The sequence below is a fragment of the Dama dama genome, chromosome 25 (assembly GCF_033118175.1).
Source record: "Dama dama isolate Ldn47 chromosome 25, ASM3311817v1, whole genome shotgun sequence".
NCBI classification, from domain to species: Eukaryota; Metazoa; Chordata; class Mammalia; order Artiodactyla; family Cervidae; genus Dama; species Dama dama.
This window is the reverse complement of record NC_083705.1, coordinates 7,070,073-7,089,083: the sequence shown is the minus strand read 5'-3', so window position 1 is coordinate 7,089,083 and position 19,011 is coordinate 7,070,073. Positions and strand designations below refer to the sequence as shown.

At 40.7% G+C, this 19,011-nt stretch overlaps 1 long non-coding RNA gene across 1 annotated transcript; it reads left to right on the top strand.

The window, feature by feature from the left end:
- The first annotated feature begins 932 nt into the window (after window positions 1-932).
- LOC133046553 (uncharacterized) lies at window positions 933-17,535 on the top strand. The gene is made up of 4 exons (XR_009690531.1): window positions 933-1,095; window positions 5,354-5,564; window positions 6,272-6,452; window positions 17,502-17,535. It is a non-coding gene; the product is annotated as an uncharacterized LOC133046553 (long non-coding RNA).
- The last annotated feature ends 1,476 nt before the right edge of the window (window positions 17,536-19,011 follow it).

Below are 19,011 nucleotides of genomic sequence, written 5' to 3'. Positions count from 1 at the left end.
TGGTAAAATAGAAAATCTTCCTTTGTTGTAGATAAGTTTACTTTGCACTCATCATTTAGAAACACTGTTGATAAAATTATCCTTTTGACACATTTCTTCTTTTAAGAAATGTCTGTTTTTGTTTTGATACAGAGATTTGTCACCTCTGTACACTTAGTGTATTTTATACATATTTTAAGGACATTGTGAAACAGTATTATTTATGTGTAGGTCAAAGAACAAATTAATTACGTGAACAACCTGGATGACTTAACTCAGTTGTCTGAGACTGTTTCTGAGGACGGTGACGTGCTTTACTCCATGAATTCCACATTGCAAGTAGAACCTCTTGACGTGGGGTGTAAAGGTAGGACCACAGTGTAAATGTTAACAGAAAGCCTGTGCATAGAGTAGTGATATGTGCACACCTTGTCAGTTCTGCTCTAGAGCCAGGGATATGTTACAGTGCCGTGCATCTCAGAAGTATGACATGAAGGTGAGTGTATACTCTGAGCCACAGGCCTATGATCCTCCTCACTCACTGCACCTTCTGTTGACTCTTCTTTCCTGTGCCTTCACCCAGGGTCAGGTCAGCTTCATTTTCCTCCTAGAGGAACTGAAATAATCTCAGGACTTCTTCCCCTTCCACTCCCCCTGGCAGAACCTCGGTCTGTACAGGCAACTGTAATTATTGCCTATTTTTAAACATTTAGGTCTCCTCATGCTACCCCCTTGCTTAAAGCCCAACAGTTGCCTCTCTTGGCTGCATGGTTAAAGGTCATAATTGTGTAGTTCCATCTGGTTTTAATTTTTACCCTTCTTTCTACTGAATTTTAGAATCAGCTTGTCAGTTCCTTAAAATGTCTGCTGGTCTCAGCATTTTCATTTTCCTTCAGTTCAAAATACTTTGTCCTTTCTCTTTTCATTACCTCTTTGATCCAAGAATGATTTAGATCCGTGTGATTTAGTTTCCAAATATTGAGAGTTTTCCAGAGATCCTTCTGTGCTCTTGCTTCTCATGATTTGTTAGGTGCATCCAGAGGGGCCCTGGGGCCAGGGCTGATTATTTCCTGCCTTGGAGGCAAGACCTTGCTGACGACCCTGTTCATTCTGTGGGTAAGTAGGAGTTTTTCCAGGCTGGTTCAGGAGAATAGGTAGAGTTCCTGGGAGTGAGCGAGCACCAGGCACGGCTTCCTGTAGTCTTTTCACATGGTCTCTCCCTGGTCTCAGGTGTTTTCTCACGCATGTGCACTGTTCGTTCCTCTGCTTAATACCCGAGGGGCTCCTCCTCAGATCTCCAGGGTCCTTATTCTGTGTTTCATTTTCTCCTCTCCACGGTTCTGACCTGTGATCTCTGCCTGCGTTGGTTTCCCCAGACTCTCAGCTTTATCACCTCCACTTGGGGAGTCCAGTGGACTCAGCTTCCATTCCTTCTCCCCATGTCGGGACATGGAAATTCTCTCCAGGCAGTGAGCTGGGGCATTCCTTAGGCTAACCTCATGTGTTTCTAGAATCATTGTCCTTCATTCCCTGAAGTCCTTTGTCATGAAAGTAATTGTTTCATGTATTTTGTCAGTGTTGTTTTTGCTTGCTCCACTCAGGAAGGTAAATCGGTAGCTGTTTACTCTGTCTAGGTTAGAGACACATGGCAGCTGGAGACTGCCCACAGGGTTGTTCCTCCTACTCTGCTTACTACTTCCTGCTCATCCTTCATGTCTCAGTGTGACATCTCTTCCCCAGGGAAATGTTTCCTGGACCCAATCTGTGTCAAGTTCTGTTATGTTATCATAGAGCTCTCTTTTCTTATAGTATCTATCTGAGCGCATAATTATTTGATTTCCCTTTCTCTTGTACTAGAATTCAAGCTAAACAAAAGCCAGTGGTGTCTGTTTTATCTTCAGAGCTTAGAATAATGTCTTCCATGTTATTCAGTTCAGTTCAGTTCAGTCGCTCAGTCGTGTCTGACTTTTTGTGACCCCATGAACCCCAGCACGCCAGGCTTCCCTGTCCATCACCAACTTCTGGAGTCCACCCAAACCCATGTCCATCGAGTAGATGATGCCATCCAGCCATCTCACCCTCTGTCGTCCTCTTCTCCTCCTGCCCCCAATCCCTCCCAGCATCAGGGTCTTTTCCAATGAGTCAACTCTTCACATCAGGTGGCCAAAGTATTGGAGTTTCAGCTTCAACATCAGTCCTCCCAGTGAACACCCAGGACTGATCTCCTTTAGGATGGACTGGTTGGATCTCCAAGACTCTTCTCAAGAGTCTTGTCCAACACCACAGTTCAAAAGCATCAATTCTTCGTTGCTCAGCCTTCTTATAGTTCAGCTCTCATATCCATACATCACCACTGGAAAAACCATAGCCTTGACTAGACGGACCTTTGTTGACAAAGTAATGTCTCTGCTCTTTAATATGCTGTCTAGGTTGGTCATAACTTTCCTTCCAAGAGTGTCTTTTAATTTCATGGCTGCAACACCATCTGCAGTGATTTTGGAGCCCAGAAAAATAAAGTCAGCCACTGTTTTCACTGTTTCCCTATCTATCTGCCACAAAGTGATGGGACCAGATCTTAGTTTTCTGAATATTGAGCTTTAAGCCAACATTTTCACGCTCCTCTTTCACTTTCATCAAGAGGATTCTTATTCTTAGTTGTTCTTCACTATATGCCATAAGGGTGGTGTCATCTGCATATCTGAGGTTATTGATATTTCTCCCAGCAATCTTGATTCCAGCTTGTGCTTCTTCCAGCCCAGCGTTTCTCATGATGTACTCTGCATATAAGTTAAATAAGCAGGGTGACAATATACAGCCTGACGTACTCCTTTCCCTATTTAGAACCAGTCTGTTGGTCCATTGTCCAGTTCGAACTGTTGCTTCCTGACCTGCATACAGATTTCACAAGTGGCAGGTCAGGTGGTCTGGTATGCCCATCTCTTTCAGAATTTTCCACAGTTTATTGTGATCCACACAGTCAAAGGCTTTGGTGTAGTCAATAGAGCAGAAATAGATGTTTTTCTGGAACTCTTTTGCTTTTTTGATGATCCAGTGGATGTTGGCAATTTGATCTCTGGTTCCTCTGCCTTTTCTAAGACCAGCTTGAACATCTGGAAGTTCACGGTTCATGTATTGCTGAAGCCTGGCTTGGAGAATTTTGAGCATTACTTTACTAGCGTGTGAGATGAGTGAAATTGTGTGGTAGTTTGAGCATTCTTTGGGATTGCCTTTCTTAGGGATTAGAATGAAAACTGACCTTTTCCAGTCCTGTGGCTGCTGCTGAGTTTTCCATATTTGCTGGCATAATGAGTGCAGCACTTTCACAGCATCATCTTTCAGGATTTGAAATAGCTCAACTGGAATTCCATCACATCCACTAACTTTGTTCCTAGTGATGCTTCCTAAGGCCCACTTGACTTCACATTCCAGGATGTCTGGCTCTAGGTGAGTGATCACACCATCGTGATATCTGGGTTGTGAAGATCTTTTTTGTATAGTTCATCTGTGTATTCTTGCCACCTCTTCTTAATATCTTCTGCTTCTCTTAGGTCCCTACCATTTCTGTCCTGTATTGAGCCCATCTTTGCATGAAATGTTCCCTTGGTATCTCTAATTTTCTTGAAGAGATCTCTAGTCTTTCCTATTTTATTGTTTTCCTCTATTTGTTTGCACTGATCACTGAGGAAGGCTTTCTTATCTCTCCTTGCTATACTTTGGAACTATGCATTCAAATGGGTATATCTTTCCTTTCCGCCTTTGCTTTTCACTTCCTGTCTTTTCACAGCTATTTGTAAGGCCTCCTCAGACAACCATTTTGCTTTTTTGCATTTCTTTTTCTTGGGGATCGTCTTGATTCCTGTCTCCTGTATGTTGTCATGAACCTCCACCCATAGTTCATCAGGCACTCTGTTTATCAGATCTAGTCCCTTAGATCTATTTCACACTTCCACTGTGTAGTCATAAGGGATTTGATTTAGGTCATACCTGAATGGTCTAGTGGTTTTCTCCTCCATCCACAGGGACTTCCTTCCAGGGAATACATGGGAACATTGGGAAAATAATGAGTTGGAGAGGCTCAAACAAAAGGGAATGTTAAGCAGAGCTCCAGGATTCAGATTAGGTCAGCTTAGTCAATCTGATTTCTGTGTCAACAATCTGGTGATGTACATGTGTAGAGCCTTTCCTTGTGTTGTTGGAAGAGGGTGTTTGCTGTGACCAATGCCTTCTCTTGGCAAAACTCTATTAGCCTTTGCCCTGCTTCATTCCATACTCCAAGGCCAAATTTGCCTGTTACTCCAGGTCTTTCTTGACTTCATACTTTTGCATTCCAGTCCCCTATAATGAAAAGAACATCTTTTTGGGGTGTTAGTTCTAGAGGGTCTTGTAGGTCTTTATAGAACTGTTCAACTTCAGCTTCTTTGGCATTACTGGTCGGGGCATAGACTTGAATTACCGTGATATTGCATGGTTTGCCTTGGAAATGAACAGAGATTATTCTGTTGTTTTTTAGATTGCATCCAACTACTGCATTTCAGATTCTTTTGTTGACCATGATGGCTACTCCATTTCTTCTAAGGGATTCCTGCCCACAGTAGTAGACATAATGGTTATCTGAGTTAAATTCACCCATTCCAGTCCATCTTAGTTCACTGATTCCTAGAATCTCGATGTTCACTCTTGTCATCTCCTGTTTGACCACTTCCAATTTGTCTTGATTCATGGACCTAACATTCCAGGTTCCTATGCAATATTGCTCTTTAAAGCATTGAATCTTGCTTCTATCACCAGTCCCATTCACAACTGGGTTATTTTTGTTTTGGCTGCATCCCTTCATTCTTTCTGGAGTTATTTCTCCAGTGATCTCCAGTAGCATTTTGGGCACCTACTGACCTGGGGAGTTCACCTTTCAGTGTCCTATCTTTTTGCCTTTTCGTATTGTTCATGGGGTTCTCATGGCAAGAATACCGAAGTGATTTGCCATTCCCTTCTCCAGTGGACCACATTCTTTCACACCTCTCCACCATGACCCTTCCATCTTGGGTGGCCCCACACAGCATGGCTTAGTTTCATTGAGTTAGACAAGGCTGTGGTCCATGTGATCAGATTGGCTAGTTGTCCATGACTGTAGTTTCAGTCTGTCTGCCCCCTGATCCCCTCTTTCAGTGCCTACTGTCTTACCTGGGTTTCTCTTACCTTGGACGTGGGCTCTCTCTTCACGGCTTCTCCAGCAAAGTGTCTATTCCACATTATAGACACTTAATATTTGTTCAGTGCCTGGATATGTGACTCTGAAAGGCACAGTCCTTTATATTCAAAAATTACTCACATAAATTTTTGTTTGTTTGTTCCTATCTTTGTTTTCTTTGTCATGCAGATTCTGGTTGCTTGTTGAAAATTCTGGATGCAATTTTTTCACATGAAAGATTAGTAGATTTTTCAAAGAAGCCACTGTGAATTACTTAGAGGAGAAGTTCACAAAATGAAAAGTAACGTTCATGGGCTACAAAAAGAGCTGTCAGAAAGCAAAGAAGTGAAATCACAGAGCATCGGAAAGTGGAGTGGGAATGAGAGCTCAGCAGCTTGAGGTACCATACATCTCAGTTTTAAAGAAATATTTGAACTGTTGTTTTGTTTAATATTGCAGAGATGTAGGCATGTTATAAGGACTAATTTATCCTCTTGGATTTTACAGGGGAGAAACGTATTGTGAACTGTGAAATTCTTGGAAATAATACAGCAGGTTCTTAACAGTGAATGCTTCTAATAACTTAATGTATATTTTTCCAAATCATCATTTCCATGACCATATAGGAGTCCACCATAATGGAAACCCCATTAGTTATTTACCAAATTGACTTTCGGTAGTTTTTCACTTTTCTGTATTCTATTTAATACTGCAAGGAACATCTTTTCTGTAAATTCATTTCTAGCTTTTGAAATTATTTTGAATACATTTTTCTTTAATAATATTGTCTTACTTGGTTAAAGTATGAGAAGTTTTAAAAAGGTCTGTGATCTATATTTCTAAACTATTCTTCAGAAAGTTTATATGACTTTACATTCCCACTCACAGATGTATGAAGTAGCCATTTTTCTCAAGACAAAATAAAAGCAAAATTTTATGCAATTTTATTCTTAACTCTCTGTATGAAAACAGTGATCATTATTAAGTGTTTTTCATTGTATTCCCCCATTTTTATTATTTTAAAGATTGTGAAGAGGGAACACAAGTTATTGCAGCAGCAGCGAATAATCCCATGATTTTCTAAGAAGAGCTCTCTAAATTTTTCAGATTCACCTTAAAGCAAGAAGAAGAGAATAGAAGAAATGCTAATATGTCATATGAAAAAATTAGGGAGCAGTTAAGACAAGAAGACGAATATAGTGAAGAAATTGAAATGAAATAACAACTAGAACTCACTCTCTGAGCACTCAAAATGGAACTGCAGACTATGAGAAATACTTGGAATCAGGTACAGTAATCTTTGGTGAAAATTTCAAATTTCTAACACTATTTCATCAATATTATTTATAATATCTCCTTTGTTTGGAGAAGTACCACTTTATTTAGTATTGTACCATTTATTTAGTGTCATTTTATTTAGTGTTATAGGAAATTTTAGGTTACTTCTTAAAAACAAAAACAAAGAAATTCAAAATTCCCCAAGTAACAAGGCTGGAAATAAGAATTCTATAATCCTGAAATGCTGGGTGCAGTTTTTCGATCAGAGGGAGGAAGAGGTCACGTCAATAGCTCATGCAATAGTTACTGAGAAACTACAGGGTTGAGATTGTTGTAGAAACTGGAGGGTAAGCTCTCCACTTGCCTCAGGTGACAGATCCTTCTGCCTTGAGGGGCCATTGGTGAGTGAATAAGTCTAGAAGAGACGGGGCTTGGGGAGGGAAGATTGTGCCTAGTTTTACATCAAGTTACCTCTGGCCTTCAATCTGGCAGGTGGATGAAGGTCATGGACCCCCTCACTCTGTGCCGTTCAGCCCTCCAGTCCACCTGCCCCGAGAACAGCTCAGAGCTGGCTCCAGCTTTCCCAGCTGGGTTCTCCCTCACAGTAGAGTCCTCAAGGACAGGTGTTAACTGGCGTCCTCGAGAGGTACAGGAATGCTTCCCATGGAATTTTTTCCAGCAGTTGGTAGAAACCAAACACTCTTGAAGTTGATTGTCCTTCATTCTGCAGAGTTCTCAAGTGGCATCTTAGAGCAGAGGAATTCACTCCCCCAGCCGATGTCCCTCTCAGACATGGACCGGGTCCGATCCCCGAGGTCCTAGCAGCAGATCTCCCACAACGAAAACCTCTCGGGGAGAGCTCAGGAATGCACTATTTGTAGTTCAAATCCATTTGTCTACATCAGTCACGTAGGGACGTACAGTGGCCTCATCCAAGGAGAGTCCTTTAATATTTTCCGTAGGAGTTGATTTCAGATCTTTTGTGGCTGTCTCAAAGGAGCCGGGACCCTGATTGCGCTTTAGGCCAGGCAGACCACGTGTGGCCCCCATCAACTGCACTACCCGACCAAGCCCCTCTGCACTGGGGTGAGCGTGTCTGTCACTGCACGCACGTCCTCGGCCTTCAGTGTCTCAGTCAGAGTCGCTCCTGGCTCCAGTGGCATTTCTGTAACCAGTGCCCTGTCAGTGGCCTTTTCACATCATTTATAGTTTTTCAGTTTGTAAAACCTGCAACATCAGTTGTAAAAACACTTTTGAACACTTTAACAAGGTGTTTTCTTAGAATAAACTTATAGAAGTCCCCCTCCCAACAAGGGAATAACAATAAAAACTCTTGCTACTAATAGTAGATATTCTGGTATTTGGTAGTGATTTCCCTTCCTTGACAGATGATTAGGTTAGTTTATCACTTCCACTGAAGGTAAGGAGGAAAACTATAGGCAGTTCAGAGACCATACTTTGGAAGTCATTCTTGTACTTGTGAGAAAATGAATCCTCTGCTCTGAGTAGTGTCCTGTTTCAGTACAAGGAACTTTTGAAAACAGTGATAGATATGCCATAGTATACATTTAGTGATAATTATGTTTCTCATTGTATTTCCCCCCCTTACTATTTTAAGCAGTATGAAGAGATAATGAAAGTTATTGCAGCAGAAAATAATCTCATGATTCTCTAAGAAGACCTCTCTAAATTTTACCTTATTTACCATTAGTGTATATACCATGAATGAAACAGGAGGATTATTTTGTATTGATATGTTTGTACTAGAGAAGAAACTGTAGTTTGATGTAAGAGTCAGAAGACATGGTGAAAAGTCTGCAGCTTACTTATATAGTTTTAACTTCTTCCTTTCCAGAATTATTATAGCTAATGAGTTAATTGATGTTTGTAGAAGTGCTTAGTACAGTTGTCAGTAGGTATAAGTCTGTAATTGCCTACTAAAATGTTAGAAAGGTAGCATATTCTCAAGAAAACAATTTCTGTACAAAATATAATCTATTTATCTATGTATAGAGCTAAGGCTCTTGCTGTGAAGTAGCTGTGTAGGAGGTATCAGATGCAGTGTTTTTAAAGGTAGCTGGTGGTGTTGTTTATCGAATCACAGTTGATTTACAGTATTGTGTTAGTTTCAGGTATACAGCACAGTGATTCAGATGTATATGCATATGTCTGTGTATATTGTATAAATGGGTCTTCCCTGCTGGCTCAGATAGTAAAGAATCCACATGCAAAGCAAGAGACCTGGGTTTGATCCTTAGGTTGGGAAGATCCCCTGGAGAAGGAAATGGCTGCCCTCTCCAGTATTCTTGCTTGGGGAATTCTAATTCCCTACTACTTCTACTTCCTGAACCTTTCCCTTTCAGACATTCTCATGGTTCTTCCTCTTGGAATGTTTGTGTTCCCCAGAGTCCTGAGCTGGATTTTGTCTCCTCTGTCTCTCTACATATCTCTCCTGGAATAGTTCCTACACTTGTGTGACTTCAGTTACCATCTGTACTCAGATTACTTCTAAACAGCTTTCCTGGTAATTTCTATGTGATCCAGTGGTTAAGACTCTGTGGCTCACTGCCAAGGCCCAGAGTTCAATCCCTGGTCCCCACAGGCTACCCGCTGTAGCTTAACAAATAAACAAAATTATCAGCTTTCCCTAGTTCAGCCATAGATTCTGACTTGTAGATCTGTGTATCCCATTGTGTACTCTAGGTGCCTAAATTCACTAAATCTGAACTAGAGTTCTCAGGTGTCCAACAAATCTTCCTTCTCCAGCATCTTCTGTCTCAGGTAGAGGGGCCATCATCCATTCAGTCACCAAGCTCTGCCGGGAGCCAACACAAGATCCTACCCATGACAAGGTCATGGGGAGAAAACCTGACAAGCAAGGTGGATCAGGTTATCAGGGATTCCGAAAAGCTGCCCCCGGCACTCACCTTAAAGATGACATCTGGTCTTTTTGATGCTTGCTTCTATAGACTACTCCCTAATTTCTGTGACATAGGCAGAAGGCCTTTCCCGATCCCTTTCCAAATAAGAATTAACTTAGAACTTTAATCAATAAGTTTCCAGGGTGGTGGTATTTTATGAGATTATCTAGGGTGAAAGGGATGTTTTAAAATAAACTCCTTTGCTGGCATTTTAGTTTGTTTGGCAAATGCATTTATGCCCTTGGTACTAATATGCATGACTGCTCATAATACCCTAATCATAAAACAGCATAAAGAACCTGATCACATAAAGGCCCTAATGTGAGGCTGTCACGGCTAACGCCATGGCAGGCAGCCTAGATTAGGAGTAGGCCTGGTTTCCCAGGGTAACATAATAATCAGGCCTCCTGGAGCCAGCCAATCAACATATGCCTAGCCAGAGAAAAGGGAACCTATCAGGGGAAAGCTGAAAGCCCCATGTTGGGCCAACAAAAATTACCTTGCAACTGTGTAACCAATCCACTTACGCCAACTACCCACTGTGTAACCAATCCGATTGCGCCAACTACCTGCTGCTTATTTTGACCTAATAAATACCCGAGAGAACTGGGGCTCAGGGCCTTTCATCCTCACACACCTGGTGAGGGCGGGAGGCCCTGGCTTGAGTCAGTAATAAATTCCCCTATTGCGAGTTGCATTGTTTCGAGGAGTCTTCTTTCCCGACTGGGGACTCGGACTACGGGCAGAACACTAATAGGCACAGAGCCCTTCCGGGGGTGAGGAAGCTCTATTAGAGAACACAAAAATATTATTCTAAAAGTGGTTATAGTTAAAGATTTAGAAAAATAAGAGTTTAGAGTTGTTAATTTTAACCAGGAATGCTAAACAGGGGTGCCTCACTGGAGCTACAGAGTCTTTGTGTGGTAAACCTTTTAGATAAATTTAACTGATAACTTCTGCAAAAGGACTGACCTTTGTGTTCAATAAAGAATAGATTAAGGGAAACAGCTTTGCATTCACCTCGGTCATAAAATGTCAATAGGCCCCAAGGCCAGAAGATAATGTACAAGACCCTCAGAAACAAAGAAGTATGCAGAAAACACTCTGGTTTTGTGAAAGGCAAGCTCATGTAATGTTAAACTATCTTCCCCTTAGAAATGTACTAACTTAGAATATAAAAGCTACGGTAAAAAATAAAACATGGCCAGACTCAGCTTCACACCCCCAGTCTGGTTTCTCTCTTTCTTTCTCTCTTGCTGAAGCTGTTCATCCTGAGGGTTCCCCTGGATCCTGCTGAGGCTGGACCCTGGCAAAGCTCAAAATCTTTCTCTCTCACATCCCCCACCTAACCTCCTCTACAATCTATCAGATCTGTCCTATTGACTCTGTCTCTTAACTATCTTGACTTATTCATTTCTCTTTGTTTCCTGGCTACCACCCTCATCCAAGTTGCCATTATCTCTGGCTTGCAATAGCCTCTGAACTGGTCTCCCCAGTCTCTACTTGTTCAGTCCACTTTCCATACTGAAATCAGTCTGATGAAGTTTCAGTGATTCCTCATTGGCTCAGGGTGGCCTTTCAGACTTTCCATCTTCTGGTTCCCAATCTCAGGTGTGAATGTGCTTAGGAGAGCCTTAGCGCTCACTCTCTGCTCCAACAATGTGTGGCTACCTGGAGCTTCCCCTCTCCTGCTTAGGCTGTCTTTTCTCCTCTCCTGTATTAATTTCTTGGGACAAAAATAGCCAGATGAGAGACATTGGAGGCTTGAACTAGGGTGGTGACATGGATGTGGTAAGAACTGATGAGATTCTGAAGAAAAAGTGAGGGGGTTACAAATGAATTCATTTCAAAACAGAAATAGAGTCACAGATGTACAAACCAAACTCATGGTTACTAGGGAATGAGGGGAGGGGTAAAGAGGGAGATTGGGAATGACATAGACACTGTGCTAAGTCGCTTCGGTCATGTCAGACTTTGCGACCCATGGACTGTAGCTCACCAGGCTCCTCTGTTCATGGGATTTTCCATGCAAGAATACTGGAGTGGGTTGCCATTTCCTTCTCCAAGGGATCTTCTTGGCCCAGGGATGGAACCTGCATCTCTTATGTCCCCTGTGTTGGCAGGCAGGTTCTACCACTAGCACCATAACATAGATAACTAATAAGAACTTTCTGTATTGTACAGTGAACTCTACCCAACACTCTGTAATGGCCTATATGGGAAAATGATTTTTTTTTAAAAGTGGATATATGTAAAAAAAAAAAAAAGAAAGAAATTGATGAGATTCTGGGCATATTTTGAAGGGAAATACAATAGGACTTGTTGGATTTGGAAATGTGGAAAGATAAAAAGAAAGGAGTCAAGGGTAACTTTCCAGTTTTGTTATTTGTGTATTTATTTTTGCCTGAGCAGCTAGAAAAAATGAACTCCACTAACAGAATGGGGGAGACTGAGAATACTGGGTTTGGATGGGAAGAGAAGGAGTTCAGTTTTGGATATGTCACTGGAAATTACTATTAGAAACACAGTTATTTATATGAGTCTGGTTCAGGGGACTGATCTGAGTTGGAGCTGTAAATTTATGAGTCATCAGTGGAAAGGCAAAATTTAAAGCCACAAGACTGAGAGCACTGAGGGTAATGGTTTCATAAAAAGTTGAAGAGGCCCAGGAGCCTTCAGCATTAAAAGTTTGCAGAGATGAGCCTCAGGAGAGAAGAATCAGGAGGGAAAGCAGGGAAATGTAGCACCCTGAAAGCCTAGTGGCAAAGGGATTTGCTGGAGGAGGAAGTGATCAACTGTGTCAAAGGTTAAGTAAGCTGAGGGCTGAGAATTGACCATGAGATTTAATAACAGGAAGATCATTGATGATGCAGATGAGAACAGTCCAGGAAATGATGTGGCAAAAGCTTGTGGGATTACATCTAAGAGAAAAAGGAGAGAGAGGGGTTGGAGTTGAAGAGTTGTTCAAAATTTTTTTGCTGTAAAAAGGGTACAGTAAAGTGAATGCCCACTAGATTGTTAATTAAGATCATGAGAGTGTTTTTGTTTATTTGTTTTTTAAATATGGGATAAATAACAGCAGATAGGTTATTTCTGTATATTTATGGGATTGATCCAGCAGAGAGGAAAAGACTGATGAAACAAGAGGGAAGAAATATTAGAAGAGCAAAATTCTTGAGAAATTGAGAGATGGAAGGACCTACTCCCTGAGCAGGGAGGTTGACTTTAGACAGAAACTCTTCTGAGCTATTTTCGTGGCTTCCTCTGTCCCTTTACTCTGCTCCAGTGTCTGTTCTTTCAGAAATCTTTCCTGTCCAGTCTTCTACAATGGTTCTACCCATCACTCTCTATCCTTTCATCCTGCTTTACTATTTTTTAAAAATATTTATTTATTTGGCTGTGCTGTTTCTTAGTTGCACCACTGCAGCATGAGAGAGTTTTAGTTGCAGCATGCGGGACTTAGTTTCCTGGTCAGGGATTGAACCCAGACCCACTGCATAAGGAGCATGGTGTCTTGGTCACTGGACTACCAGGGAAGGTCCCCTGCTTTACTTTCATTTGTCAGCACATGCTCAGTTGTTCAGTCATGTCCGAGGCTTTGCAATCCCGTGGACTATAGCCCGCCAGGCTCCTCTGTCCATGGGATTCTCCAGGCAAGAATACTGGAGTGGTTTGCTATTTCCTCCTCAAGGGGATCTTCGAGACTCGGGGATCAATCCTGTGTGTCCTGCATTGGCAGGCAGATTCTTTATCACTAAGCCACCTGGGGAGCTCTATTTGTAGCATTTGTCATAATAATATTACAGAATAAATATGTTTATTGTCTGTGTTTGTCATTAAAATATAAATTCCACAAGGGCAGAGACTTGGTCTTATTCACCCTATATTGCCAACACTCACTATTAGTGTCTCACATAGTAGTTGCCCAATAAATATTTGAGAATGAAGGGAGAAGTGAATCTTTCCCTCGTGCCCATGGCAACATGCTCAGTTCTCATTCCATTCTTGTTTTGATTTCCTTCTTCTGTAATCCACATCTCCTCCCATTTTCCATCCCCATTCACCCAAGAAAGCATTCTAACCTATCTCCACTGCCATCCCCATCATTCTCCTACCACCTTCCCCCCATACTACCCTTATCCTGAGAGTAGCCACCCTCATCTGTGTCTCATCTCCTCCATCCCGCAACTTAATTCCCCTGCTAACCCCAGTCTCAGCTCTCAGACATCCTGTCTGCTCATCCTGATCGCATCATCACAGTTTCCCGTTGTCATTGCCAGCATAGTCTTTATTCTGCTCTTCTCCCATTCTGTTCTCTTGCCATCAACATGCAGTCTCCATCTCCATCACCATTACTTGCCCATTCCCTTTTGCCATACCTAATCTGCCTCAGCATCCTGGGGAAGAAACATAGCTTTGCACTATGTATTGGTTAGAAATTGCCAGAGCCATGGTTAATACAAGCAGCTATGGGAAGAAAGAGATGGAACTTCTTTTTTTCAGTGACTTAAGTAAATATTAATAAGCCTATTTTATGAACTAGCACTATTCCCTACAATAGACATAATAAATGACTTCCTGAAATTTTCTAAAATATATTTTACATACGTTGGCATTATCACAAGCCTTGAGCCTGGAGGTTCCAAGCCTGTGAGGTGAAGACAGTCTCTGTGGTAAAATAATCTGCCTTTTCAGAGAGCTCTCTTTTCTTAATTTCCAGTGTCAGAAACCCTGGGAAAGCATCTATAAGCTATGATTAAAAAAAGATGAAGCAATTCAAATTGAATCTCACTTGGAACTCCAGTTTTTGTTTCAGACTGACTAGTCAACTAACAAGGATTTGGGGCTTATAAGTACTCTGGATCCTTCTTTATCTTATCTTCAAGAGAAATTATCAGCCCAGAACCTGAATAAGTAAAACATTTCTCATCCCCTTGAGATTTTTATCTTCTCTTTATAAATTTTTCCCCACATGCCAATCTGTGACCTAGAATTCCCTTCTAGTAAAGGGGAGACAAAAATATGTATATGTTCTAATTAATGGATCAATTATACAATTTATAGATACTATACTAATTATATTTTCATATACTTAATATATAATTAGTTACTGATACATATTAATGAAATTATCTCCAATGTAACCATGAATTCTTATGTAATTTTATTTTATTCTTAGCTGTCTTAGTAAGATGCCAACCCAAGATCATAGGGCTTAGTGCTCACTCTGGTGTTTGACAACTTTTATTTGGAATTTTCTGGAATCTATAGTAGTATTCTTTACCAATATGGCACAAACTCCTTTTTTTTTTGTTGTTAGAATAAAGCTAAGAGACATGTGATTTTGTAAAAAACCATGGTTGAATTTGCTACTGTTCATGTTGTATATAAATTTGACTTGTAAGAATGTTTATTTGAATCAGGATCTAATAAAGGTTTCTCAAGTGGGGATATATTATCATTGAGACCAGGCATATAGCAACCTTGGCCCAAGTCACTTTGTCTTCTATGCAACATTTGGGTGAGCATCGTCAATTTAACAATCACCTCTGAGAATCCTATCTTGTTCAAGGTCCATACTAATGAAGATCCTTCAAATTGACAGCTTTTACAGTATTTTCTTATGAATTAAAAAACAATTTGTTTGTGGGGATGTGGCTGTGTTGGGTCTTCATTGCTGCGTGGGCTTTTCTCCAGTTGCAGAGAGTGGAGGCTACTCTCCAGTTGCTGTGTGTGGCTTCTCCTTGTAGTGGCTTCTCTTGATGCAGAGCTGGGCTTTAATAGTTGCGGCATGTGGACTCGGTACTTACAGTTCCTCCAGTTCTAGGGCACAGGCTCAGTAGTTGTGGCACATGGGCTTAGCCACTCTACAGCACGTGGTATCTCCCCCAACCAGGGATCAATCTGTGTCTCCTGCATTAGCAGGCAAATTCTTCACTGTTGAGCCTCCAGGGAAGCCCCTCACTGTGCTTTAAGTTTACATCTTACTGATTACTAATGAAGTTGATCAATTTTTAAACATAATTTATTTATTTTTGGCTGTGCTGGGTCTTATTTGTTGCAAGGGCTTTTGTCTAGTTGCAGCGAGTAGGAGCCACTCTCTAGTTGAGGTGCACAGGTGTCTCATTGCGGTGGCCTCTCCTGCTGGGAAGCGTGGGCTCTAGGATGCGTGTGCTCAGTACTGTGGCTCCTGACCTCCAGAGTGCATGCTCAATGGTGGTTCAATAAACTTAAAACTGTTAAGATAGCAAGACTACCCAAACTGATCTATATACTCAATATAATTCCTGCCAAAATCTCAGCTAGCTTTTTTGCAGAAACTGACAATCTGATCTTAATCTACATATGGAAATTTAACGAATCCAGACTAACAAAAACAATCTTGAAAGAATAGAACAATGCCAAAATTCATATGTTGCAATTTCAAAATGTAGTAGAAAATGATAATAATCAAGATAGTATGTGATGCAGGAGTAAGGATAGACATATAGATCATTGGAAGAGCTAAGATCTCAGAAGTAATCTCTTACATTTACATACAATTGAACTTTGATAAAATGTCAAGACAATTTGGTGCAGGAAAGATCTTCTTAAAAATTAGTACTAGGAAAACTGAATGTAAGCAAGAGAACGAAGTTGAACTCCTTTTTTCCCAGGGATCAAACCTAGGTCTCCTGCATCACAGGTGGATTCTTTATCAACTGAGCCACCAGGGAAGCCCTTTTTTTCCCACACATCATACACAAAATTAACTCAAAATGAACTATATTCTTAAATGTAAAAACTGAACTATAAAACTCTTACAACATATACCTCCATGTCTCAATTATCATATTTTGTAATAAGTTTTATTATCTAGTAAAGCATGCTTCCTTTCACTGTTTTCATTTTCTTCAAAAATGTGTCTAATTTTAATCAAATGCTTTTTGCTACTTTTTATGAGATGATCTTATAGATCTTACGTTTTCTTCTTTCATCTGGTGAACCACATTGATTGCTTTATAAATGTTAAACTAAATCTTGTTGTTATTGATTCTATCTCACTTCCTCGTGTGGCAGACTTTCTTTTTTATTGCTTGGCTATCTCTGGTTAAACAATCCATAAAATTAAGATTATAAAAAATTGAACCCCAGACTCATGAGAGGGCAAGTTCATAGTTTAAATTTCTCTGGTGAAGCTATTATTTTCATTCAACTTGTACCAAAGACAGGCAGGTTTTTCTTGGTATTTCTGTGTAGGCCCAATACTTACCTTCCATTTCCCATAATGTCTATTTACCTCCAGAGCTCTAGGTTTCTGGTATTGGCACTTCCCCCTGATGGCAGCTTAGTTTCCATGTTAGCATGTCACTAATTCCAGAAAGTTGTATCCACTTTAGGTCCCTGGAGATTTTCCCTAGGGTTTTGAAGTCCTAACAAAGTGTATGAATATATATTTGTTGAAATTTATCCAGTATCAATATATTTTTAAGCAGGAGGGCTTTTTCTAGTGAGCCATACTGCTGGTGGACAAGTCTTTTTGTTGCAGTATCTTCTAGTGTTTTAGGATATGTAACATTACTCACTTATTCTAAAATGTTAGAAGGCTAACTTTCAGTCTCTGTGTGTGTATTTTGCCATGAAATGAGTCTTGTGTAAGCAGAATACTGTATATTGGGGGAGTTCATGTCCAGAGCCTTTCTATTTCAGTTATTTCTCTGAGATCTTATAATTGTGCTTAGGGGAGAGACTGGAAATAGGGAGTAACCAGGATAATTTTCCCATAATTACATAGGCCAGACAAATGCCTGAGCCAACAGTAAGCTCAAGTACCACAGATGGAACATGTCCTAAGAAATGATCACCAGCAATCTAATTGGGCAACTGAACAACTGAAGATTAAGATTCAGAGATGTATTGAATTCAAGGAAATGTCATAAGGAATAATACAACATTTATTATAATTTACATTGGCTCTGGGTCACAGGAATGAATCCATTTTGAATGAAACATTAAAACCTTTTAGTGGTGATGGCTATTTGTAGAAAGAGTATGGAAGTATTGGAAAGTACCCTGGGCACAGGGTGCATTTGGAGAGTTTTATTGGTCCTATTCTAGCAGCAACCAGAGCAACTTTTTTTTTTGTTTTCCATCCTCAGACTTCAAAACTCTTCCTAGAGGAGGAACACAGGCATCATGGGTGTCCCAGGAGAACTGATCCAACCACTTCAAGATATAAAGTTTCTTCATGAACAGAAGGAATAGTTTAAGAGGAGAGTTGTATTTTTATACCTGGATTTTTGATACTCAACAGTTATATATACACAACAGTTATATATAATTCTCCAAACCAGGCTTCAGCAATACATGAACTGTGAACTTCCAGATGTTCAAGTTGGTTTAAGAAAAGGCAGAGGAACCAGAGATCTAATTGTCAGCATCTGCTGGATCATCGAAAAAGCAAGAGAGTTCCAGAAAAAAAACATCTATTTCTGCTTTATTGACTATGCCAAAGCCTTTGACTGTGTGGATCACAATAAGCTGTGGAAAATTCCGAAAGAGATGGGAATACCAGACCACCTGACCTGTATGCAGGTCAGGAAGCAACAGTTAGAACTGGACATGGAACAATAGACTGGTTCCAAATAAGAAAAGGAGTATGTCAAGGCTGTATATTGTTACCCTGCTTATTGAACTTACATGCAGAGTACATCATGAGACATGCTGGGCTGGAAGAAGCACAAGCTGGAATCGAGATTGCCAGGAGAAATATCAATAACCTCAGATATACAGATGATACCACCCTTATGGCAGAAAGTGAAGAGGAACTAAAAAGCCTCTTGATGAAAGTGAAAGAGGAGAGTGAAAAAGTTGGCTTAAAGCTCAACATTCAGAAAACTAAGATCATGGCATCTGGTCCCATCACTTCATGGGAAATAAATGGGGAAACAGTGGAAACTGTGTCAGACTTTATTTTAGGGAGGCTCCAGAATCACTGCAGATGGTGACTGCAGCCATGAAATTAAAAGAAGCTTACTCCTTGGAAGGAAAGTTATGACTAACCTAGATAGCATATTAAAAAACAGAGACATTACTTTGTCATCAAAGATCCATCTAGTCAAGACTATGATTTTCCTAGTAGTCATGTATGGATGTGAGAGTTGGACTATAAAGAAAGCTGAGTGCTGAAGAATTGGTGCTTTTGAACTGTGGTGTTGGAGAAGACTCTTGAGAGTCCCTTGGACTTCAGGGAGATCCAACCAGACCATCCTAAAGGAGATCAGTCCTGGGTACTCACTGGCAGGACTGATGTTGAAGTTGAAACTCTGATACTTTGGCCACCTGATGTTGGAAGGGCTGACTCATTTGTAAAGACCCTAATGCTGGGCAAGATTGAGGGCAGGGGGAGAAGGGGATGACAAAGGATGAGATGGTTGGATGGCATCACCTATGGACATGAGTTTGAGTAAACTCCGGGAGTTGGTGATGGACAGGAAGGCCTGGCCTGTTGTGGTTCATGGGGTCTAAAAGAGTCAGACACGACTGAGTGACTGAACTGACTGATTGACTGACAAATGAGCAGTAGATGTAGAGAAAGATAAATTCAACTGATGTTGAAAAAAATAACTCAAAGCAATGAGTTTTGTTTTTGTTTGCCACATTGGCAAA